The sequence below is a fragment of the Chiloscyllium plagiosum genome, chromosome 20 (genome assembly GCF_004010195.1).
Source record: "Chiloscyllium plagiosum isolate BGI_BamShark_2017 chromosome 20, ASM401019v2, whole genome shotgun sequence".
In the NCBI taxonomy this organism is placed as follows: Eukaryota; Metazoa; Chordata; class Chondrichthyes; order Orectolobiformes; family Hemiscylliidae; genus Chiloscyllium; species Chiloscyllium plagiosum.
In genome coordinates, this window is record NC_057729.1 from 57,808,252 (window position 1) to 57,819,963 (window position 11,712).

At 44.0% G+C, this 11,712-nt stretch overlaps 1 protein-coding gene across 1 annotated transcript in view; it reads left to right on the top strand.

Annotated features, from left to right (window-relative positions):
* Positions 1–11,712, top strand: part of LOC122559886 (regulating synaptic membrane exocytosis protein 4-like) — a 122,836-nt gene that overhangs the window by 74,206 nt on the left and 36,918 nt on the right. The window lies entirely within an intron of this gene.

Here is an 11,712-nt window from a genome sequence, read left to right on the forward strand (position 1 = left end):
CAACAACTCACCAGAACGAAGGACCCGATACCCAGCATGAGCAAAACCAATGTAGTGTACAAAATCCCATGCAAGGACTGCACAAAACACTACATAGGACAAACAGGAAGACAGCTAACGATCTGCATCCATGAACACCAACTAGCCACGGAACGACACGACCAGCTATCCTTAGTAGCCACACACTCAGGTGACAAGCAACATGAGTTTGACTGGGATAACACTACTATTATAGGAAAAGCCAAACAGAGAACAGCCAGGGAATTCCTAGAGGCATGGCATTCATCCACAGGTTCAGATTCAATCAATAAGCACATCGACCTGGACCCAATATACCGACCACTGCAGCGGACAGCTAGAACTGACAACCGGAAGCGGCAGAGACAAACCACTATAAATGCTGAAGGAAACATCACAGAAGCACTTCACAGGAGGCTCCCAAGCACTGAGGATGTCACCTAGACAGGGGACAACACAAATTCCCAGCTCAGCGAACAGAACCACAACAACGAGCCCCTGAGCTACAAATCTTCTCACAAACTTTGAAAACCTGTCCTCCCAGCTGATGTGGAAAATCATTCCCAAACAAAGTTGCAAGTTCTTCTCAAGAGTCTTGAGGTGGTGTCTGTACATAGTTCCCGTTTCGGAGCCATATCAAAGAGTCGGAACGCTGACTGCCTTATACACAAGGATCTTGGTATCAGTATGGGTGTCATAGTCATCGAAGACTCTCATCCTTAGGCACCCAGCTCAAGGAAGGTACTCAAATGGGGGGTGGACAAAGGAAATTCAAAGATTCCCTGAAGATTTCTCTCACGAAATGCAACATAGATGTCAATGCGTGGGAGACCCTCATTCAGGAGGAACTGACTTTGATGAAATTCCTGTATGGAGGCATCCAATTCTTTGGGAGGAGTCACGATCGAGAGGAAGTATAGAAAAGCATCTGGAGGTAGGAATGACAATGATCTTGAGGCCAAGGACCAATCCCACATCCCGGATGCACCTGCCCAATGTGTGGATAGGAAATGGGGCTCTAGGATCAGGCTCATCGGCTACACAAGGCCCCACAGAACCCAGGACTAGTGACACAGAATTTTCTAGATTGACATTCTCAACAGTGAGTGACAATCTGAACAGTAAGTGATTGCTAACAATGACAAAAGTAGGTCAGGATTTAAGAACCCCACAGCAAGTAACTCACTTCCTGACTCCCCAAAGCCTCTCTGCCACCTACAAGGCACAAGTCAGGAGTTTGATGGAATACTCCCCATTTCTCTGGATCGGTGCAGTTCCAACACTCAAGAAGCTTGACACCATCTCAGATAATGCAGCCCACTTTATTTGAACCACATCCACAAATATACACTCACTCCACCACTGAATCGCAGTAATGGCAGTGTATACCATTCACAATGAAAATCTCTGCTGGAGATACTAAGGGAAGGTAATGGCCTACTGGTATTATCGCTGGACTGTTAATCCAGAGACTCAGGTAATATTCTGGGGACTTGGGTTCGACTGCCACTGTGGGGGATTCAGTTTGAAAAGATAAAATCTGGAAATAAGAGACAGTCAGGGCGCAGGGGTTAGTGTAGTGGTGGCCATCACTGAGGAGAAGGTGCTGAGGAAGCTGAAAGGTCTGAAGGTGGATAAATCACCCAGACTGGATGGACCATACCCTGGAGTTCTGAAGGAGATAGCTGAGGGGTTGTAGAGGCACTGGTGGTGATCTGTCAGGAATCACTAGAGTCAAGGAGGGTCCCAGAGGACTGGAAAATGGCTAATGTCACCACTGTTTAAAAAGGGAGGGAGGCTAAAGACAGGAAACTATAGGTCAGTTAGCTTGACCTCAGTCATTGGGAAGATTTTAGAGACCCATTATTATGATGACATTGTGGAGTATTTGTAAAATAACACAGCATTGTCAAGGGGAGGTCATGCTTGACAAATCTGTTAGAATTCTTTGAGGAGGTAACAAGCAAGTTAGACAAAGGACAGTCAGTGGACACGATCTATTTGGATTTCCAGAAGGCCCTTGACAAGGTGATGTACTGGAAGCTGCTAAATAAGGTAAGAGCCCATGATGTTAGGGGCAAGATATAGGCATGGATAGGAGATTGGCTGACTGTTCGAAAGCAGTGACTGGGGATAATAGGGTCTTTTTTAGAGTGGCAGCCAGTAACTAGTGGAGTTCCACAGGGGTCCATGTTGGGATCACAACTGTTCATTATATACATTATACATTAATGATCTAGATGAAGGAACTGAAGGCATTGAACGCTAAGCTTGTAGCTGACACAAAGATAGGTGGAGGGATATGTAGTGTTGAGGAAGCAGGGAGGCTGCAGAAGGACTTGGACAGGCTGGGAGAGTGGACAAAGAAGTGGCAGATGGAATACAATATAAGAAATTGTGAGGTTATGCACTTTGGTAGGAAGAATAGAGGTGTATAGTATTTTCCAATTGGGGAAGGCTTCTGGAACACAAAGGGACTTGGGAATCCTAGCTCAGGATTCTCTTAAGGTTAATATTCAAGTTCAGTTGGCAGTTAGGAAGGTAAATGCAATGTTAACATTCACTTCAAGAGGGCTAGAATATAAGAGCAGAGATGTTCTGCTGAGGCTATAGAAAGCTATGTTCAGATAGTGTTTAGAATATTGTGAGCAGTTTAGGGTCCTGTATCCAAGGATGGATGTGCTGACGTTGGAGGAGGTCAAGAGGATGTTTACAAGAATGATCCTGGGGATGAAGAGTTCATTATATGAGGAGCAGTTGAGGACTCTGGGTCTGTACTTGATAGAATTTAGAAGGATGAGAGGGATCTGATTGAAACTTACAGAATACTGAGAGGCCAGGGTAGATTGGACATGGAGAAGATGTTTCCATTAGTAGGAGAGACAGGGACCTGAAGGCACAGCATTAGGGAGAAGGTAGGACAACGGGATTGAGAAAATTATCAGCCATGATCAAATGGCAGGACAGATTTGATGGGCTCAATGGCTTAATTCTGCTCCTATGTGTAATGATCTTCTGGTCTTATGGAATACAATATGGTCAAATGTAAGGTTATGCACTTTGACAAAAAGAATAAAGGAGTTGAATATTATTTAAATGGAGTAAGACTGCAGAATGCTTTGGGCTAGAGGGATTTGGTGGAGCTTGTTCATGAAGCAAAAAAAAACCTAGCATCTAAGTTCCACGGGTAATAGTGACGGCTTTCACTTCAAAGAGAATGAAATTTAAATGTAAGGAGGTTTTGCTAAAACCAAACAAGACACTCACAGGCCACACTGCAATACTGTGAACAGTTTTGCTTCCCCCCACAACACTTATTTAAGGAAGGACATGCTGACATTGGAGGCAGTCCAGAGAGGTTTCTGGATTTGGAGATATTTTCTCTTGAGGTCAATTTGGTTGGTCTTATACTCGTTGGAGTTGAGAAGAATGAGAGGTAACCTTACTGAAATATAAAAAATTCTTAGGTGACTTGACAGGATAGACACAGGGAGGTGGTTTCCCCTTGTGGGAGAGTCTATGAGCAGAGGGTAAAATTTCAGAGTGAAGGGTGTCCATTTAAAACAGAGATGCAGAGCGAGGTGCAAATCTGTGGAATTCTTTGTCACAGAGGGCTTTTGAGGCTGATTCATTCAGAATATTCAAAGCTGAGTTTGATTTTTAATCAGTACGGAGATCAAGGATTATGAGGAGAGGAATGAAATGGAGTTGAAGACAATGAGATTGATCATGATTTCATTGATTGGTAGCAACGTTGATGGGCTGAATGGCTGATGTCTGCCCCTTTGTGGTGTGCAGTATGACTTCCTTGGTCCTTCACTCAAACCCTCTTGAAGACAGTGAATCTTTGAGCTTGGATATCTGTAGAAACTCAGTCATTGAGAAATATATTTCAGAGATTAAAAGGTCTCTAGACACTAATGATGCCAAAGGGGAAGGGAATAGTGTAGGAAAATAGCATAGGGGTAGATGATTAGCTGTAATCTATTAGGATGGATAAGGTTTGAGGGGCTTAATGGCCTCCTGCTCCTATGCTCCCATAGTCCATTGATGCCAATAAAATACTGACATGCACAGTGTACAATATGTTAATGTGTTCTCACTGTCTCATGCTGCCTTGTAAGGCTGATTTCACCCCTGATAATTTATGACAATCATGTGATCAGCAGTGAACAAGTATAACGTGTGTCTGGGGCTTATTGACGGTGTGACTTGGCTCACTCCAGTCGGAGATTGGTTTCAAATTGCACACAAGGGATATTAGTCTGCAAACTGGAGCAAATATTAAAGGCTGAATTAAGATACAACATAACTAACTCAAGTTATTATTGGTTCACTCCATCCCTGCATCTGACCCAGCTTGGACTGATTTATACAGAGAAAGCTGTTCAGTAATCCCCACAGACAGGAACGATACCAGACACAATTGGTTCATTGACCGAATGCAGAGGAATTGGCAGTTATAGGTCCATGATATCTCCTTTCTCTAGTGAGACCTACTCCTGGATAATGTTTTACTCACCTTGTTCCAAAGTATGAGGGAGCGTCGTGCCATTGGAGAGTCAGTACTGAAGGATAGCCAAATTGAGGGAGTGCTGAACTGTCAGAAGGTCAGGACTGGGGAGTGCCACACTGTCAGAGGGTCCATAAAGATGGAGTGCTGTAGAATCAGTGGGTCACCACTGAGGGAGTGATGCACTGGTGACGATCAGCACTGAGGAGTCCCACAAAGTCAGAGGGTCAGCGTTGAGGGAGTGATGCACTGGTGACGATCAGCACTGAGGAGTCCCACAAAGTCAGAGGGTCAGCGCTGAGAGAGCACCACATTTTAGAAGCAAATTACTGCAGATGCTGGGATTTGTCCTGAACTCTGACCCATTGTGATTTCCAGCATTTTTTTTTTGTTTTCAGGGAATGCCACATTGTTGTGTTTCATACTCCGAGAGAAGTGTTCTGGGTGGAGGGAAAGACTGGAAAGGCAGTTCAATGGCTCCTGTCTTCAGGTTTCGCTAAAATAATCTATTCGGCTTGTCGGAACTTGCTGTTCATTAGTTTCTTTCTTCTTGAAGTGTTTTCACCGGCTTGGATTAGGCACAGAGCGACTGGTTCATACTGATAAAGTCTGACTTCTTAGTTAAAGGCCACAGCTTACAGCAACTGCTGAGGGAAAGTAAATTGGCTTTCCATATATCTTATTGTAGATGGAGAAGAACAGTTCCTCCCTTTGAAGGAGAAGGCTTCTGGCTATATCATTCACACCCGCAAGCTCTTCAGCTACCTGGGAGCTAATCGTACCGCTGTTGGCAGGCAGAAAGACTTGGTCTTTGACAATTGGACATCACTGCACAGACCAATCAACCAGTTGTCGGGCCAATCTCACTTTGCCCATTCCCCCTGGTTCTAGTATATCAGCAACTAAACCTCCCTCACTGCTTGAACAAAGCACAGCCTAAATTATGTTTAAAATACAAGCCAATTACTTGATTTGAAAAAGTACAGCAATCCCTTCCACGAACCTTGGTTTTTAAAGAAATTCACAGTGGAATAAAGAAAGATTCAAAATGGAGGAACACTAAAATCATGTGTGTCTGATGGGGACTGACCAAGACCATTTAGGGCATTGAGCCTGTTTCAACATGAGATCACAGCTGATCATTATCTTTACTGCATTTAATCAACTCAGTTCCATAGCCTTCATTACCCTGATCTAACAAAATTGTGTCTCTCTGTTTTGAAATCTCTAGTTGTTCCCTGTGTTTTGGTCAATAGATTGATTTCCAAGGTCCTATGTGTCCAGTAGAATCACAGATTTATACAACATAGAATAGGCCCTTTGGCCTATCAAGTCTGTACTAGCATAACCACCACTAATCCCAATTTCCTGCACTTGTCCCATATCCTTCAACATGATGGTATTTCAAATATTTTGTAAAGGTTGTAAGTTTTCCTACTTCCACTACCTGCCCAGCCAGTGCATTCCGGATTCCCACCAGCTGCTGAGTCAAAATGTTTTTTCCCAAATCCCCCCCTGAATCTCCTGCCCCTAACCCTAAAACTATGCCCTGTTGAGATTGACCCCTCAACCAAGAGGAACAGCTGCCCTCTATTCATCCTGATCATTCCCCTTATAACCAGATACAGCTCAATCATGTATCCTCTCAGTCTTCTCTTCTCTAAAGAAGGCAATCCAAGCCTGTCTAGTCTTTCCTATAACTCAATTACTCCAACCCAGGCAATATCCTGGTGAACCACCTCTGTATCCTCTCTAGTGCTATCACATCCTTCCAGTAGTGAGATGCATGCATTACGCCAGCTATGGACTAATCAATGCTCTGTACAACTCCAATATTGCTCCTTGCTCTTACACTCTATGCCATGACTGATGAAAGTAAATGTCCCATATACCTTCTTAACTCAGCAGCTGGTGGGAATCTGGAATGCACTGGCTGGGCTGGCAGTGGAGGCAGGAAAACTTACAACCTTTACAAAATACTTGAAATATCATCATGCATCATGATCTCCCTCTAAAGGGTACATGTTGGGGCTGTACTCTCCCCATCTCCTTTTTGAATGCCCCCATTGCTCCACTGTGGACTTACCCACAAGGAGCAGTTCCCAGTCTGCTATGTCCAGATCCTGCTTTATTTTAATAAAAACTGCCTTCCCCCAATCCAAGGGCGTCTTTTGTCGGCCATCCTTTTTTCCTTGTCCAGAACAAATTTGAACTGTACTGTGTTGTGGTCACTATTGCTAAAATATTCCCCCAATGCCGCATCGAACATGTATCCCACTTTTCTCCAGAACTAGGCCCAGCGCTGCACTGTCTCTTGTTGGGCCTTTTATATATTGATACAAAAAATTCCCTGGATACATTTCAAGAAATCCGGCCGCTCTTCACACTAAGACTATCCCAATTTATGTTGGGAAATTGAAGTCCCCTGGTAAAATAACCTGATTATTACTCTTACACACCTCTGTCAATTGCTCCTCTATTTCCTGCCGAGTCTTTCGGGAGGGGTCGGGGGTGGGGGGGGGTCTATAATATACTCCCAGCAAAGTAGCTGTCCCCTTAATTTGAGGACCCTTCCAATATTAAGTTGGTTCTGCTATAAAGGGGTGTTTCCATTCTCATGCAATCCTGTGTGATAAGAAAATCGCATAATAGCAACGCCATTTAAACTAATGAGGCAAGAATCGCATTATAACCAACCCACGCTTTAAATGTTCACATTTTAAAAGCAGTGTTCCCAATTTGTCAATCATGTTATAGTGAATTTGCATTAACGCAACACGCATTATAGCAGAATGACCAGTATAATCTCTCCTTATTGCAGTAATTGACTTCTTAATTAATAGGAGAAAGTGAGAGCTGCAGATGCTGGAGATCAGAGCTGAAAAATGTGTTGCTGGAGAAGCGCTACACCACCACCCTTTTTACACCCTCCTTTATCTCGCCCAAAGATTCGACAGCTTGGAATGATGAGTTGCCTGTCCAGTCCTTCCCTCAATTATGTTTCTATGCTGGCAACAAATCATAGTCCCATGCGCCAATTCACACCAATAACTCAGTCTTACCTATTACATTCCCAGCCTTAAACTAACAACCATCCAGCCTTGCCTCACTCTCTTGACACTCAACACAGCTGAACTCACTGTGACTTGCATTGTTTGCTGTATCATGATGTGAGTCAAAATTAGGTAGCACCATCCTCATGACCTGTCCCTCCTGTCAATCATATCTGCTCCATCCTCCTCTCTGACCTATCACCTTCATCTCCACCTCCATCCACCTATTGCTCTCTTAGCTTTCTTCTCCTCAGCTCCACTCCCCTCCTATTTATCTCTCCACCCTGGAGGCTCCCCGCTTCATTCCTGATGAAGTGCTTTTGCCCAAAAAGTCAATTTTCCTGCTCCTCGGATGCTGCCTGACCTGCTGTGCTTTTCCAGCACCACTCTAATCTTGATTCTGATCTCCAGCATTTGGAGTCCTCAATTTCGCCCCGTAACAAGATGTGACTCTGTTTAATTGATATTCTGTGTCCCCTCCCCCTGCCAGACTAGTTTAAACTCCTCCCAACAGCACTAGTAAACCTACCTGCAAGGACGTTGGTCCCAGTGATCCGGGTGTAGACAGTCCCATGTGTACATATCCCACTTTCGTCAAAAATGGTCCCAGTGATCCAGGAATCTAAAACCCTCCCTCTTGCACCGACTCTAGAACCACACACTATTTTGCTGTTTCTAAACTTGCAAGCATGTGGCACTGGGAGTAGTCAATTCAGGTCCTGCTTTTTAACCGACTGCCTAGCTCTCTCCATTCTTGATGAAAAACCTCATTCCTCACTTTGCCCATACCATTGGTACCACTATGTACCATGACCTCTAACTTATCACCTTCCCCTTTTCAGGATGCCCTGTAGCTGTTCAGTGACATCCCTGATCTTGGCATCAGGGAGGGCAACACAACATCCTCGAGTCACGTCTTCAGCTGCGGAAATGTCTGTTTTCTCCCTGGATTAACAATTGCCGTATTACTGCTCTTTGTCTCTTCTTCCTCACCTTCAGCACCCACCCCACCCTGCAGCCCCACAGTCACACCACCTGTGGTGCTAGAAGCTTTGCCTCTATCTGCACTCCACAGAGTCCACCCTTATCAGCTTCCAAAATGGAATACCAGTTTTGAGTGGGACCCCCAAGTGACTCCTGCACTATCTGCCTATTCCTTTTGGACTGTTTGGTGGTACACATTCCCTTCTTTCTTCTGGTCTGTTGAGCTGTGATGTGACCACCTCTCCAACCATGTTATCCAGGTAACTCCCAGCCTCGCTGATGTGCTGCAGCATCTCCAACCACTGCTCATGCTCCGAGATCTGGATCTCCAGCTTCTACAGCTGGGAACACTTCCTGTACCCATCGTCATCTAGGACATGGGCAGCATCTAGGACTCCCCCACGTGACAGACTACATATTTGCCCCTCTATTTCCTGATGAGTCTTTGGGGGGCTATAATACACTTCCAGCAAAGTAGCTGTCCCCTTAATATTCCTAAGTTCTACTCACAAAGCTTCATTTGAGGACCCTTCCAATATAAAGTCGGTTCTGCTACAAAGGGGTGTTTCCATTCTCATGCAATCCCATGTGATAAGAAAATTGCTTGGCTGGTCTCTTAAACTTACAATTAACACGTTAGACTAGAATTATTAGTCTTAGCGAGTTTTGAAAGATTTGTAACTCAGGTTGAGGTTCTGGATGTAGGTTTGCTCACTTAGCTCAGCGAGCAAGCCTACATCCATTATTAGTCTTATTTTATTAGACTTCCTACTCTATTACTACGGTTCAGAGGTCCTTTCTAAAGTCACCCATGAATGATTTGGCTCTGATGATAAATTTCTGCTGCATTTTGTTAACTCTTGTACCAGAGAAAATAAATTTTGTTTGAGATAATTAAATAATTCAGTCAGCACAACACACACCTCACTCCTTCATCTACTATACACACACGATATGGACTGTACAACCTGGCTCCATAATTTATTCCTGTTAGCTCCACAGTATTCCGGTAGAACTCTTCAGTCATTAGGTAAAGAAATCTCTCCTGAATTCCTTTCTGGATTTATTCATGACTATCTCCTGTTTAAGGCCTTCGGATTTTTAAGTTAATACAATTCCATACAATCCGAAAGACTCTGTCAGGCTACCTCATAGCCACTGCTTTTCTGGAGAAAGGAGCCCTCAACCTGTTTGGTCTTTTTAGCAAATGCATTTATATTCCCTAGATGCAGTTTCTCTGTCAATGAGCTTGCCCCCGAATTAGCATTTGTCTTGTAGTCTCTGCTCCCGTTGTGACCTTACCTTTGGATTATGTCTGAAGTGCTTTTCTTACAAGCTGCCTGTCAGAACAAGCTTTACGTCCAGTACTCCGTTCTCCTTGGTGCCTGCTGTGTGAATCAATTCAGTTCTCCCAATAACCCCGAGCTGATTTCTCCTGTCTGTCTGTCAGTCAGTCACTCAATCATTGTGTCCCCAAATCATGGTCCCTGTTGCAGGCACCTCCAGAACAATTCTGGTGTGTCTGTGAAACAATAGATTTTTCAACTCTGACTGTGTGTGTAAAACAGGATTCAAATGAATACCTTTCAAGGGATGGTTACATCCTGCATGATTGGACTGTTTGTATATTTTAATGAGAAGCATTGTAAAAATGAGACACAATCGTGTACTGCTTTTCCCAGGTTTGACCTTGGGGCACGGTTAAATCACCAAGTTCTTGGCACTTGCCTTGTGCGACCATACAGATCTGAACGGCAGCTGCTGTAAACACATTAGTCCATTCATTGACAGGAACCAGGACTTAATCCAGGTCTCATGACCCTGATCCAAAACCTGCCATTCAGAGCAGGCCGTGCTTACAGATTTCTGAACTCTAAGCTCTGAAATTCTCCCGAAACGTCTCTTTCTTTCTAATTTTGTAAGATGCTGTTTAAAACAAACCTTTTCTGTCCATACTTTTTGGACTCCTGTTGTAATATCTACGTATGTCACTCAGTGTCAAGTTTTGTCTGATGCAGTGTCAGGTTTCTGTACCTTTACAGAATGCGATATGTGTGTGTGTTGCTGTTGTCTAAGCCATGGCCCATTAAGGACAGGCAGAATCTGCTGAAAAAGATCTATATTAATGAATTTTAATTTACCTGTATATCGAGATAACTTGCAACATAAAATCCATCTCTCATTGTGTTTATGAGACACTGAGATAGAAATATAGAAACTAGAAGCAGGAGTAGGCTATTCTGCCCATCAAGCCTGATCTGTCACTCAGAGTGATCATGGCTGAACCTCTATCTCAATGCCATATTCCTGCTTTCTCTCCAAACCCCTTGATTCTTTTAAAACTTAACAAAAAGATCTGACTCTTTCTTGATGATATTCAATGATTTGGTGTCCGCAGTCTCCTGTGTGAGAGATTTCTACAGATTCACTGCCTTTGAGTGAAGAAATCTTTCCTCATCTCAGTCCGAAATGGTCTGTCCTGTATCCTGAGACTGTGTCCCCAGTCCTAGACTTCCCAACCAGAGAAACATCCTGCCTGCATCTGGTCTGTCTAGACCTGTTAGAATTTTACACCTTTCAACCAAGTCATTCCTCTAAACTCAGGTGAATACAGGCTCAGTTGTTGTAAACTCTCCTCACGGGACAGTCTTGCCATTCCTAGTATCAGCCAAGTGAACCTCCACTGCAGTCACTCTGTGGTGAGTAAATCCTTCCTGAGATAGGGTGATCAAAACTACTTGCAATACCCCAGGTATAGTCTTTGGGGTTGTTTTCATTGGAGAAAAGAAGGTTTAGGGGTGACTTGATAGAGGTGTACAAGATGATTAGGGGTTTAGATAGGGTCGACAGTGAGAATCTTTTTCCACGTATGCAGTCAGCTATTACAAGGGGGCATAGCTTTAAATTAAGGGGGGGTAGGTATAGGACAGATGTTAGGGGTAGGTTCTTTACTCAGCGAGTCGTGAGTTCATGGAATGCCCTGCCAGTAGCAGTGGTGGACTCTCCCTCATTATGGCATTTAAGCGGGCATTGGATAGGCATATGGAAGATAGTGGGCTAGTGTAGGTTAGGTGGGCTTGGATCGGCACAACATCGAGGGCCAAAGGGCCTGTACTGCGCTGTATTCTCCTATGTTCTATGTTC